Genomic DNA, 15373 nt, shown 5'->3' with positions numbered 1-15373 from the left:
GGTGCATCTGTTGTTACCTCTGTCTTTTTCTTTATTTGGACTAAGTTTTAATGAGTTGAGTGTGTATCTACATATTCCTGTAAGAACCAGAGTGGAAAGAAGAGTTGGGCCACCTAACTGGCATTTTATTAACTGCTCTGCATGAGGGTATGCACTCGTGCATGTGAATTTAGAACTCTTTACTGCTTAGACAGCAGAAGTCAGACCTTACTCTAGGCAAGTGACTATTTTCAAAACTGCTTTAAAACCACAGATGTTCTCAAAGTGATGACAAGTCGATTTGCTGAGTTGTTTCCTGCTTTTTGTTCCTTAAAAGAAATGTGAGTGGAAATCTTCACCAAACATGTTTTACTAATTAAAGATTCATCATAGTTTATAACTTCATGAACACCCTCAAAAACTAGCATAATCATTCCTAGATCTTATAGCTGGAGCTTATACTAATTTATTTATTCATAAATCTATCCTTTCACTAAATAATTCCTGAGGTCCTTCCATGCACCAAGAATTGTAATAGAATCCAGCCTGTCACAGGCATTGGATGATTAGTAGAGGGATGGCCAACTGTCCTAAGCTATCTAAGAAGAGTGTGCTGAGATACGTGCCCTGATTTTGCTGGCTCCTACTCAAAATCTTTCTCTTGATATTAAGTCAGATCTCCTTTTATAATCAAACAGTGTCTAGCTGGGTTGTGAACAGCTTGGGCCAAGCTCCACCAGGCTGCCACAGGGAATAGGAGCAGGTGCCTTTTATTCATGACTTATTGTGCATGGGGCCATAGGTGGATAACCAAGTCATCAATAATCAAGTCATGGAGAAGCTTCAAAGGTGAAAAACTGAGTTACTGGTCCAAAATGAGGTTGGCAAAATTAGAGGTGAGAGAGACACAGGGAGTTCAGCTAAGGATCGGGAAAAAAAAGGGGGGGGGGGGTTGCTGAGAAATTAAGAGAAATCGAGAACAAGGGATATTAGGATAAGAGACAGACCTGGAAAATTCTGGAGATGCAGACCAAATACTGCAGCATTTTTCCTATGCTCTCAGCATCCCTTTCCTCAGGTGTGCTAGGTCTACTTAGAGGGGAGGAAGGAGGCAGGCTGCTCATCTTTTTAACCCATTCTTTTTTGACAGTGACCTCATTCTTGGCATTGTTTTCTATACTGGACATGGAGATTACTTTAACCAGGATGTTCTGCTATTAAACATGGCAGCGATACTTCGCAGTGCACCTTGTTTAGTTTTGTGATCCTGTCAGTCATTTCTTATGCAATACGGTCTGACTGGATACGTATCTTTCAACCATCTTGGGAAATTCCTTACCTCCCTAGCATGGGTCTGGTCCTCTAGAAATCTCTCAGCCTCATTTGTAATCAAGTTTTTAGTGATTGTATGTAGGGGAGTTATTTCATTATAGAACTGCACAACTTTTTTCTTCTATTTTTTATGTATTCTGAAACTATCTAAATCGTCATACTTCATTAGTAATAATGCAGTCATGATTAGCTCTTAGGGTCTTCAACCCAGTATCTCACAAACTGTTTCTTTGTTAAGCACTCATTCTAACAGGATAGGGAGCATGTGGCTCTCTGCCTGAAATCTGGATTTTCAAGACTTAATTTCTGCATTAGAAAGTATTTTTAGGATATTATAAAGTATATTTAGTATTATACAATACATCTAAAAGGCAGATAACAGCTATATGGCTCTTTTTGATAATCATAATTTTAAATGGCTCATATTTCACAAATCTCTGAGTACCACTGATTTGCCACATTATTTTTCCTTTATGTATTGGGTATTAATTAAATCACAAAGGTATAACTTGGCATAGTGTAAAATATGTCTTACAAAAGTTGAGTATGAGTCAAGTTTTTGTAGACCGATCTATTTTAGATGTGCTGGTTTAATATTTTTTAAAATCACATTTTGAAATGAATCCTTCTAAAGCATAAAATTGCATCCCTCATTTACTTGCTTTGTAAGCAAGTATTTCATATAATGTACACTGTCATTATTTCATTTTGTTGTGGAAACTTCATTCGGAGGAACTTAAAGTGCTTCATATTTGTTATTTCATGTATCATTCCAACTTCTCTGTAAAATATGAACCAAGCTGAAGATAGGAAATTCATGCAGAGTGAAGAGAGATACCATGCCCAAAATTATGAAGTTCAAGACAGAGCTAGAACTGGAAATTGACCATTTAGTCCATTACCAGCAACTACTAGTAATAGAATACTTTGTCATCTCTGTTTAGATTTTTTGGTTTGTTCCTGAGTTTTTCACTAAGTTGTTATTTCCATAATTTATTTCTCAAGGTCAGAATCCTGCATATCTGTCTAATTTAGATTTTAAATTCTTTTAGCAAGGATCTAATTCTGTATTCTATCTATAATCTTGGCTAAATGCAACAAATACTAAATAACAAAAAACATAGGTTTTGATTTCTATTCTTTCTGAAGGACAGAAAGGATTAAAACATCAATTGGCCTGGTTTCAATCACCCGTATCAGCACAGGCCCATGGAGATTCTGCGAACGATAAAATGAATTCACATTCAGTCACTGCTATGCCAAGGAACAAACAACTGTCTAGTCCAAATAGGCTTTTAAATCTGGTAGATGATTTTATAATTATTGATGTAAATTCAAGGAAGCATTTATATATATTTATTACTTATTTACTAGAAATGGGTAATGCTCTAAGAGCTTAGGTTGAGTTATATTTTAAATGAAATTAAATTCATTTTTTTGTAAAAAAGATTTAGTCTAAGTATAGATTATTCTAAGCAAAGTCAATATGTAATAATTCAATGCAAAAAAGAAAAAGTAAAGGTCACTCTTTGGTGACAATTTAATTCTTTGCTTCACAAAAGTATTCACAGGATATACTTCAAGTAGCAAGTTTCCATTGCACTTAAATAATTGCTGAACTTACAATTGTATGTATGCAGAACTCTCCAGGCATAAATGTCTAAGTAAAAGAAAACACAAGGATAAAATTTTATCAGTCCAGAGACTGTAATCGTTGGTATAGAATTACTTTGACACCACAGGCACCTTACACTTGAAAGCTTTCCTTCCATTTTCCTCATTCACATCATAGCCCATGCTCTTCCCTTTACCCTCGTATTACTGTCCAACACTTTTTCCATATGAAATGGACTTTGGTAATGGTAGTATTTGCCCTGTAGTTCTGTCCATCTCTTTGCCCTTTCTGTTGCTTTTTTGAGTGAAGCCTCTGCCTCCCAGCTCTATCTGATCTGGTGGAATCCTCAGTCATGGTGCCTGCTCCCTGCTCTCTGCCACCAACCCCAACACCGACTCCCTGTAGTGAGGGGCATGTGACCCAGCCGGCCACAGCAGTTGGCCTAGGATGGCAGGTTCCTAAGCAGGGCCAGTGAGACTCTTCACTGATTTTTAATAGATGGTTGTTGAGAAATAGAAGGGCCTGGATTGTAAGCCCTAAGAGTGTAAGTTTCTGTCTTTAGCAGTCGACTTTGTTGTAAAGTCAACAGTCTTGACTGTTGAAAGGAGCATTAAGCCTGACATCATTACATTAGCTCCCAGATTTACCTTGCCTAAAGCAAAACATCTTTCTTACAGAAGCTGATAAACCACTTTTTAAAATTCAAGCTAGTTTGAATTTTATTTGTTACCTATAACCAACAAGGGTGTAGGATGCTCTTCTTTATTCCTAGCCAAAATCTCACTTCCTCTAAGAGAACATTCCTGCTCCCTTGGTTGGAATTAACCTTTCCGTCTCCTACGCTTCTGTGACTCTTGTTTTATATCAGCCAATGTTTACATTGAAGCCTGTTTTATATACATATATACATGAGATGTGTATTAATTTATCTGTCCTTATGTAGAAACTGTGAGTTCCTCCAGGACATTTGTCTTTGTGAATTATTTGAAAGCCCCACTGTGTCTAATACAGTGCTAGGCTCCTACCATTTACTCAGTAAAAGTTTAACAATTTGAATTGAATTGAATCACTACAATCAAATGATCTATTTTCTCTGTGGGAGCCATCAATAAATGTTCCTGTTCTTCACTCTACTAACCTCTGAATAAGAAGCATGAGGAGATCAAAAGTGATTTAAAGAAAAAAATCAAAATTATCTAATTTGGTTGTTCAAAATATCACATTAAGCACTTATTTTATAATTTTCTGCTCAATTTTATCCACAAAGACAAACTGTTGTGCCCTGTTTGGCCATTAGTAGATCTGGAAGATTTGTGGACAAAGGCTATACTTCCCCTTAGTTTAAAGTCCCTGTTTATTGTTTTCTGTTTAATGAGCCTTGGGTCACTCAGCCTAAAGCTAGTCACAGAGAGGAATAACCAAGCATCTTTAGGTGTTGTTCAGACCCCAACCACAACACCTTTAAAAGTGAATATTGAAAACAAGTTGAGAAACAAACCCTTTTTTTAAAAAAAAGTAAACTATTTTCATAAAAATAGTTCCCATTCAGTGTGGAAAATTGAAGATGGACAGATAAGCAAAAGAAATAAAATATAGTTGCATGTAATTCTATCACACAGAAATAATCATTGATATTGTGAGGTATGTCCTGCCTAATTGTTTTCCTTTCTCTCTGTGCATACATCTGTACAAAAGGTTTATTTATTTCAAATAATGTTTTAAAGTTTGAGTTTTTTTTTAAACTTAGCATAACATGAACATGTTTTCTTGTCATCAGTTTTCTGCAATTGCACCACTTTAAATGTCAAGATTATATGGAAATACTATAGTCTACTTAACCAGTCATTAAATCTTTGAAATCTAGGTAGATTGCCATTTTTGCTGTTTATAAGCAGCTCTCCTGGCTAAAACCTTGTATATACCCATGATTATTTCCTTATGATTAATTTCTTAAGTATAATTATTGAGCTAAAGTTATTAATATTTCTCAAGGTTTCTAACAAGTCTTGACAAATTATAGCAAGAATAACAACATTGTTTTCTTCTAGTAAACAATGGATTAAAAATCCTCAGTTGGATATTACTGCCTTGGTCTCATTTTGGAAAAATATATTTAAGCTTCTAATTTGATGAGCAAAATCACACAACTTTAATGTTCCAGATATATATATACACATATATATATATATGTATATATATATGTATAATGTATATATATATATATATATACAGCAATTGTAGAAGAAGGAAAAAAATAAATGGCATTGTTTTGAGGGCCATGGTGATTGCCACCAATCAAATGCTTCTCTGGAAACCCTGTTTCTAGAAAATATTTCAATATATCTATTTGGTGTGGCTTGGCAGTAAGTCTAGGTTGAATATAGGGTCCAATTTTGGACCCCATATGAGAATTCATACAGGGGAAATCCACCTTGGACATCATCTGACTCAGTCTAACAGAACCTGGGCCCCATCTTCTGCTTCCATAACACAGTTCCATACACAGCAGTATGGTGAGGCCTGAATGTATTCCCTAAATAAGTTTGCTCCATTATTAATGCTGAAGCCTAAAAGCCCAATGATATTAAGACTTTAATGGTAACAAGTAAGATGAGAGTGGAGAAAAACTGAAAATGTATCCAAAAAACCCCCAAAAAACACATCTAAGAAATAGAGACCCAATGCGGACATTCTGAAAGGCAAAAACCAAGTCTAGTTTTATTTTTAGTGAGGCAACTGAGAGGAGGAAGGCCTGTGAGACAGAAATTTTCAGCAAGTGGAAAAAGAGGATGTTGGCAGAAGGCCTTGGCAACCACTGGGCTAGGATAATTATCCAATTACTATGCATTTACTCAGACAGTTGGCTTCTAGATTACAAAGCTTTCCAGGGTAAACTAGCCATTATTTCATCAGGTTTCTCTAAACTACTGATTTGCATGTGTGAACTTCCCTGCTGTGAAACCAGATTCTAACCTGGCTAATGGAGTCAAACCGCAAGCTGCACCAATACCACAGCTAGACAGCAAGGGTTTTTAACTAATCTTGGAGCTAAATGCCCAAGTTACTGAGAACTGCCCAGAAACATTCCAGGCCAGAAGACGTTAATGTGGACAGTCCTGTGTCAGTGCAGGGCTGTCCATCCCTTTGCAGAAAGTAAGATTTGGACTCTGGGACAGACTTCTCAGCATGGGCAAGAGGAAGACCAGAGCCAGGAGAGATGAGTGAAGGTTGGACCAGAGACTGTGGTCAAATTTGAGAAGATTCAGAGGCCTCTTAAAAAGAAAGACGGTTGAGAAATTCATCTCAAACTTTGTTTTGACTAATAATAGGAAAGTAAAGTGCTAATATTGACATCCTTGGATAAAAGGTAGATCGTCGACCAAGGGTCCCTGCCTTTGTTTCTCTTATCTGTCTTAACACAGGGTAGGCAGAAAAAAAGTTACCTGGTAGGGGTTGGAGGTGGTTTTCAGGTCCTCTTTCCTTTCCTACTTTAGAATTTTATGTCAAATACTTAGAGGACAAATAGTACTGCTAGGAATAGCCCTTCTGAGCTGAAGATTCAGTAAGTTTTATGATCCTTCGGGAATTCCTTTTAAAAGTATAGAATAAACATTGACTTATATTGTGAAAACACAGGAGGAAGTAATTTGGAAATTGTTTGGAACAACCAGTGAGATTATAAAAGAAATATGCAAAATTTTTATGCACCCAGGTTAGCCAAAACTTTATGTTTAAGGGCTTCGGACTAAGCACAATGAATGGGATAAACATTTCTGAGCTTTGATCTCTTAGGTACTTACTGTGTGTGTGTGTGTGTGTGTGTATTACACATGTGTTTATCCTTTCTTCTCTCTGCATACTCAGACTCAGAGCTTATCAGATATAAAAACCAACCAGTTTTCATGCATGACTGAAGCACTATGCTGTACACCAGAAACTGACAAACATTGTAAACTGACAATACTTCAATAAAAAGTTTTTTAAAAACCCAACAGGTGAAAAACCAACCAAACAAAACTCTTAACCTTTTCAACAGAACATCCATTCCCTCTAGCTCTAATATCTGAAAGAAAGTACTGATATTAGAAAGGACTTGCTCAACATTTATCAACTCTTTTTCCACTTAATAACACAAGTGCCAGGTTCTAATTTTGTATAACACAACCAGAGACTAGGAAAGTCCTGGACTCACTAAAAATCATTTTGAAAAGTTAGGAGAGGCTTTTAAATTTTCTTGCTTGAGATGATACATGAAGGAAGAAATGAAAAATGAGACAAAAGTGTGAAAAAAAGATACAACAGGCAGGTGCGTGATGGCGGTTTGGTGTAAGGCAGGAACTAGGGACCAAACTGTATGACGTAGAGCAAATACCGATGAAGTTTTTCTGTGTCATGAATTCTGGGGTTTCCAGGGTTTGGTCATTTCTCTACTGACATTCCCACACCTTCTCCCTTATTTTAGCCCTCTGATTACCAGATCAGATAAATCATGACTCTCCTTACAATTTTCAATGGTTTCCCATCCCAAACACGTAAAGTCAGTGCCCCTGGCTTGGAGCTCTCCACACCTTGCACACCTGTCCTGCTTTATCTCCAGCATCTTGGCCCTCCAAGCCCTCAACATGCTATTCATACCATGATTCCTTCCTCAGGCTACCTCCTCGGAATCCAGTAATGATAGTAAAAGGACAACAGAAGGTTAAAATTGCACACGTCCTGCCTCAATTTCACTTAGAGAACCAATTCCTTAGCTATCAAATACCAAAGTGAGTATGAGATGGCTTGCCATGTGCAGAACTTAAAAAGGAAATGTCACTTCAACTGTTTTAAAATCAGCACTGTTGACCTCATGCCCAGAGCACCTAAAAGTGGTGGCTTGAACTTGGCCTGAACCTGTACTTTCTCAGGCTCTGGGGGCAAAGGATGCAGAAGTGTTTTCCACAGACCACATGTTGACCCTGAGGGAGGGAGCAGGTGGGAGCTCACCTCTGATTCTGTCTACAGGACAGAAGAGCAGAATAGGGAGGTAAACTGTGGATGCCTAGCCACTGAGGGAGGAGTAGCAAGTCACCAGCTAGAATAGAGATACAGTCCGGGGATTCAGAGAGAATCCCCCAGCCCGCCTCACCGCCAATGTCATGGCAATTGACACACACGGGAAGGCCACATGAAAGCACCTATAAGGGAGCCATGTTATTACATCCGGATGGTCCAGAGAACATGAAGCCAGACTGTGATGGTGCCAGTTCAGGTAGACCTCGCCTCTCCCGTTCTGCCCTCCCCGCCCACCCTCCTGGGGTGGGAAGCTGGCTGGTGAGCGGATGTCTGGGGATGAGGAGGAGCGGCTTCAGGAGAAACAGGGAAGAAGCCACCCATGGCCCCTTTTCCCGCTACACGTTTCCCAGTGAAGCAGGCCTGACCTGGGGAGAGCTGATGCCAAAGTCTGAATTCAGATTAGTATCTGAGACTGATATGCTAATTTCTGAGTTGAGGCTGTGTGTGTCTTAAGGTCTATGACTGAAGTGTGAGAGAAAACTCACGGGGCCTTAGAGTTTTCATCCAGAGGCGGCACAGGGCTTCCCCATTATATGCATTTGGAGGAGCTGATGGGAGGCAGATTTAGAGTTGTCTTCTGATTATACAAGTCACGCTTGTTCAGCATACTGGTTGTAACAGTAATTCCTGTTTATTGAGTACTCATGTGCCAGGGAGTCTGCTGGATTTTTAACATACATTGTTCTATTTATTCTTTACAAAATACTGTTACTATACCTATATCTTTCGTTGAAGAAACCGTATTTCAGAGAGGTTAAAAGACTTGCTCAAAGCCACACAGTTGTGAGTCTCAGAGCCAAGGTCAGGCATAGGGCTGCCTGACACGAGTGTTCCGGAGTTTAACTGCTACTCTAGGTCGCCTCTCTGTTTTGATGGGCTACCTTGGAGTGATTCCTCAGTACTCGATCAGGACACAGCTCCTCCAGGCACAGCGAAGGCACTCTGCTCCCATGGTAACCAGCATATACCTCGATCATGGTACTTAATCACAATCGGGTGAAATGTTCCATTCACGTGTTTGGCTCTCACACTTGACTGACATCCTTGAGGCCAACTACTCTACTGTATTCATCTCAGTCTCTCCAGCTTTTAGTTCTCAGCACCCATGTTAAGAAAACCATGCAAAAAGATAACCAAGGAGAAAAAGCAAGTCAGTTTTTATCAGGATAGGTATTCACGTGGGTTTCACTGCACTAAAAAGACCAGTGGTTAAATCCGCAGGCTTTGGAACTTGGCTACTTGTTTTTAAATGCCATTTTTGCCACATCCTAGCTGTGTGACTTTGGGTGAGTTACTTAACCCCTCTCTGCCATGGGTTTCTCGTTACTAAAGAGGGAATATTTCAACCTGTTTCATGAGTCAGTGTGAGGATTATATGAACTGATATAAATAAGTTGTTGAGAATAGTGCCTGGTACATAATAAGTGCTCAGCTGTTATTATTATTATTATGTAGCTATAGAATGAATTTTCACCAAACTGCTAATTGAAACAAGCAGACCCCAAAATAGACAAACGTGTTCTAAATGTTCATTGATCTGTTGAATGATGAATAATTCCCCATAAATAATCATGGGCTTGCTAGTGCTTTCATCCAGAGGCAGGGCAGGTTTTCCCCTCGTAGGTCACATAATAATGTTAGGTTTTGATCAGAGTGAGATGAGAAGCCATTTTGGACAGATTTGAGTAGAAGAGGGACATGATCTGACTTACATATTTAAAAGAATCACTCTAGCTCCAATCACTTGGCTGGACAAGGGTGGAGAAGAGAGATGGGCTGGGAGGCAGGTACAATAATCTAGGTGGTTGCTTATGGGTTCTTGAATCAGAATGGGAGCACTGGAGGAGCTGAGAAGTGGTCTAATTCTGGATAACTTTGAAGGCAGACCTAATAGAATTTGCTGATAGATTCAATAGAGGGTTTAAGAGAAAGAGAAAAGTTAAGAATGACTCCAAAGTTTTTGCCCAAGCAACTGGAAAAAATGGAAAAGTTCTCATTTACCAAGGTGAGAACTGCAAGGGGAGAAAATTTTTTTAGAGAAAATGAGGAGCTCCATTTTGACACGTTAAATTTGAGATGCTTTGTAGACAATCAAGAAGAGGTTTGAGTGGAGAGGTGGATAAAAACAAAGCAAGCCTTCAGAGAAAATGTCCAGGCTGGAAATACAAATCTGTGAACCATCAACATGTAGGTGGGATTTAAAAGCGTGAAACTAGATCGGATCCTCAACAGAGGGAATGGAGACAAAGGAGAGAAGAGGACCGATGCTGAGCCCTGAGCTACATCAGAGTTTGCAGGTGAGGATCAACCAGCAGAGACTGAGGAACCATCGGAACAGGAGGGAGGAAGCCGGGTGTAGGGGGAGCCCCGAAACACAGAAAGAGATAGCTTTTCTGTCAAATGCTGGTAACAGGTCCAAGAAGTCAGCACCACCTTCTGCTAATATCTAAAGCAATTGTTTGCTACCTAAGTAATTAGCATAACTAATCATGAACTGCCTTCTGTCGTGATCATTTCTAGCATCGCCTTGAAATATATCTTTGATTGTTATTTGGCTTTTTATGTGTTTATGAGTCATTTTCTTGACCAGTTTATAAACTCTTTTAGGGCAGGACTGTGACATAAATTTCCTTGATTTCTATGCAGAATTCGACAAAGGGAACTGCATGCAATAGACACTTGACAAACATTTAATCTTTTAATTTGCATATTCATCTAAAATATGACATTCTCCATGAAATATTGCCCACTTAATCTGTCTGGAAGGATCTGTCCCTTATGTGAACTCCAAATGCATTTATTGCCTGCACTTATCGATTATTGCTTTGCATTACAAGTATCTTTCATAGCTATGAATCTTGTCACCTCTAACTAGGGACTGGTAGTCTTTTGATGGCAAAGGATGAGTTTCACATGTTTTATGTACTCCAAATGGCCTAACACTAATTATTAATTAACCCATGTAATCATTGAACTTGTCTGTATCTAAAGTGGCCTAAATAAATGTTTATTAATAAATACCTGTTTCCCCAATATGTGCTTCCTTCTGACCTAGTATTTATTCTTTGGAGTCCAGGATTCATGGCCCTGTACTGATACGCACAGCTTTGTTCATCTACATCTGCGCCAAGCTGCCCCACATCTGGCATTTCATTAGAGAGGTATAATGCATCATTATAACAATCACAGCCACTGAAATTTTGCTGCTTATCTTCACAAATACAAGCAAATTAAAATAGTGGCTTATGCATCTCAGTTCTGAGAAGTGAGGTGATGAGCACAAGATTGTGTTCCCCAGGCTGAAGGGATAACTTTCCGAGATATTAAAACAGATTTGTGTATCACATCTCTCTTTTGCAATTCTGAGCTTTCCAACCTCTGTACTGAAATGGAAAACGCATTTGTTTATCTCCTCACTTGGCCCAGCAGGCTTTGATCTGGACTGTAGATTATAAAAATTACAGAAAACTGAAGTCACCCTAATCTGGAGCTTATGAGGTGCTTCATAAATGTAACAACTTGGGGGAGAGTTTCCATCATAAAACTGTTTTTTGGTTTTTTTTTTTGAGCTAAGGCATTCTGAACAAGCAAAGATAAGAGGTTTTTTTTACCTATAAAAAGAAGTTTCATATACTAGAATATTGATGTATCACTTCCATACCCAACAGGAATCTGAATCCAATCTGACAGCAAACTGTCTTCCAAGATGACAAAACAGAAAGGTCCCTCCCAGGGAAATTGGGAACGTGAACAGTGACGACTCAGTGTCAGCACTTGAGAAAGTAGCCAGTTACAAGTTGTATGTTAATTAACACAGTGACTTTGTGCTTGGCAGCACCATTTACTTACATGATTTTTATTTTTAAATTTAATGTTTCACCACTATAGCCTTTTCCACCACATAGGAACTTCTCTGATTAACAAACTTTTTAAAAAGGGACACTTCGCTGAGTTTTTTAAACTTTTCTAATGTGACATCAATTATTTGACCTTATAATGAAAGAACAATGGCCCAGGTTATGTAATAAATGTTGAGATTCCACAAAGAGGGTGAAAATTAAATCTTTGATTTTAAAAAATACAGAATTCTAACTTAGCCATATAGATCATGGGATTCTTCATTGTGATCTGATCTTAATAACCATGAAAACCAGTATTTTTAGAGGATTGAAGAACATGTACATCAATGTTTAAAGCAGATTTCCAGCAAGAGTATAATATTTTAAAATCAGCACATTAGCTCAGAAAAGCCAGTACAACACAGAATCAGAAATTCAAATGCATTTCTTTTGAGTCATTGCTCCCAGGATCTCAATTACAGTTTGCAGGAATTGCTTGATTTTCTCATATATTTATTTAATATAGCAACTAAAATAAAGTGCTATGCTTTCTGACTTTCTAGGCAGCTTTTTTTCCCCCACATTATCAGCCTGGCTTTTATCTCTGTACCCACTCTGTGAAGTCCTATGACTGAGGAGTTTGACCACTGGAACTCCTGGACTCTACAGGGGAAGGGACTATCTGAGTAAGAGCTGCAAGTGGAGAGAGGGACTTAGTTGGCATTTTCCTCCACTTGTTTACAGTCCATAAGAATTTCTGGTATCCTAAGCATGGCACTAGAAAGAGCCAAGATATATGGGAGGTTATTATATACTACAGAGTTTCTTCTAAACAGCTTAATGTGTACCCTTATCCTAAAAATGTATTCTCTACTTCTCTGAAATCACAATAAAAAGAGAATTAATTGGAAAGTTTGTCAGAGTCAACAAGGTGGAGTCATAGAAAAAGTTTTTATCCTTGTATATAAAATTTTACATATGTATTTACAAGGATAAATATAGTTAAAGAGAGAAAGGAAGAGAGAGAAAGAAAAAAATACGGGCATGTACATTTTTTAAATTAAACTTTTTATTTTAAAATAATTGTAGATTCACATGAAGTTTAAAAAATATACGTGCCCTTTACCCAGTTCTCCTAATTGTAGTATCTTGCAAGATTATGTGTGCATTGAATTTTGATACGGTATTATAGGACATATTATGCACAGAGTATGATGATTGTTTGCATAAATAAGGCATGTCTATGGGAAATCAACATTTGATTCCACTTAGATCAAGGCAATTTCGTGGAGGAGACAGGGTTTTAGAAAGTAGTAGATTTCAAGAAAGTTACAGTTAGTGAGGGAAAGTGAAATATGTTTGAGGGCCAGAATACAATCTGAAAATTTTGGAAGTTAGCAGAGACAAGAATAGTGGCTAGGTGATTCTATGAGGCCAGAATTATCCTAATACCAAAACCAGACAAAGACTTTAATTACAAAAGAATACTATGGACCAATATCACTCATGAACAGAGACACAGAAATCCTCAACAAAATACTGGCAAATCAAATTCAACAATGTATTAACAAAATTATACACTATGACTGAGTGAGATTTATCCCAGGTATACAGTGATGTTCAACATTCAAAAATCAATTAATGTACTCGATCACATCAACAGGTTAAATAAAAAAAAGGACAAAAAATCACATGATCATATGATAGATACAAAAGAAGCATTTGACAAAATCCAATATTCATTTGTGATAAAAATTCTCAATAAACTAGGAATAGAGAGGAATTTCCTCAACTTGATAAATAATATCTACTAAAAAACCTACAGCTAATTTAGTGGTGAGAAACTTGAAGCTTTTTTACCAAGATCAAGTACAAGGCAAGGATGTCCTCTTTCACCACTCATTTGCAACATTGTACTGGAAGTTCTGACTAATGCAATAAGACAAGAAAAGGAAATAAAATGTAGGCAGATTGGGAAGGAAGATGTAAAGCTGTCTATGATCATAGATGACACTACTGTCTATGTAGAAAATACAAAAGAATCAACAACAAAAAAGCCCTAGAACTAATAAGTGATTATAGCAAGTTTGCAGGATACAGGGTTAATATACAAAAGTTAATAACTTTCTTATATACCAACAAAGAATAAGTGGAATTTAAAATTAAAAACACAACACTATTTACATTAGTACCCCCCAAAATTACTTACCTATAAATCTAACAAAATATGTACAAGACCTATACAAGGAAAGCTAAAAAACTCTGATGAACATAATCAAAGAAGAACTAAATAAATGGAAAGATATTCCATTTTCATGGATAGGAAGACTCAATATTGTCAAGATATTAGTTCTTCTCAACTTAATCTATAGATTCAATGTAATCCTAATCAAAATCCCAACAGTTCTTTTGTGGTTATTGATAAACTGATTTTAAAGTTTCTATGAGAGTCAAAAGGCCTAGAATAGCCAACACAATATTGAAAAGGAAAAACAATGTTAGAAGACTGACACTACCTGACTTCAAGACTTACTATTAAGCTATACAGTTCAAGACAGTATGGTATTAGTGAAAGAACTGACAGATTAATGGGACAGAACAGAACCCAGAAATAGTTCCACATAAATAAATTTCACTGATCTTTGACAGTGGAACAAAGGAAATACAATGGAGCAAAGAGAATCTTCTCAACAAATGGTGTTGGAACAACTGGACATCCATGTGCAAAAAAATGAATCTAGATATAGACTTTACACCCTTCACAAAAGTAACTCAAAATGAATCTCAGACATATATATAAAATGCAAAACTATTTAAACACAAACCTAGAAGATAAATAAGAGAAAACCTAGATGACTTTGGGTATGGTGATGACTTTTTAGGCACAACAACAAAGGCACAATCCATGAGAGAAAGAATTGTTAAGTTGGACTTTATTAAAGTGAAAAACTTCTCCATGAAAGGCATTATCAAGAGAATGAGAAGACAAGCCACAGGCTGGGAGAAAATATTCATGAAAGATACATCTAAGAGAGGACTGTTATTCAAATATACAAAGAGCTCTTAAAACTCAGTAATAAGAAAACAAACAACCCAATTTAAAAAATGAGTCAAAGTTACTAAGAGACACCTCACCAAAGAAGATATACAGATGGCAAATAAGCATATGAAAGTATGTTCCACATCATATGTAATCAGGGAAATTGCAAATTAAAACAAGACACCATTACACACCTATTAGGATGGCCAAAATCCAGAACAATGACAATGCCAAATGCTGGTGAGGATGTGATACAAAAGGAACTCTCATTAATTACTAGTAGAATTGCAAAATGATACAGCCCCTTTGGAAGGCAATTTGGTGGTTTCTTACAAAACTAAACATGTTCTTACCATACAATCCAACAACTGAGCTCCTTGGTTTTCACCCACATGAACTGAAAACTTATGTCCACACAAAACCTGCGCATGGTTTTTTAGCAACTTTATTCATAGTTGTCAAAGCTTGGAAGCAGCCATGTTGCCCTTCCATAGGTGAATGGATAAATAAACT

At 37.4% G+C, this 15373-nt stretch overlaps 1 protein-coding gene across 1 annotated transcript in view; it reads right to left on the bottom strand.

Annotated features, from left to right (window-relative positions):
- Nucleotides 1-15373, bottom strand: part of ARHGEF38 (Rho guanine nucleotide exchange factor 38) — a 112913-nt gene that overhangs the window by 64567 nt on the left and 32973 nt on the right.

Source organism: Camelus ferus, chromosome 2 (genome assembly GCF_009834535.1).
Source record: "Camelus ferus isolate YT-003-E chromosome 2, BCGSAC_Cfer_1.0, whole genome shotgun sequence".
In the NCBI taxonomy this organism is placed as follows: Eukaryota; Metazoa; Chordata; class Mammalia; order Artiodactyla; family Camelidae; genus Camelus; species Camelus ferus.
The sequence above is the reverse complement of the archived record's forward strand: the minus strand, read 5'-3'. Positions and strand labels throughout refer to the sequence as shown.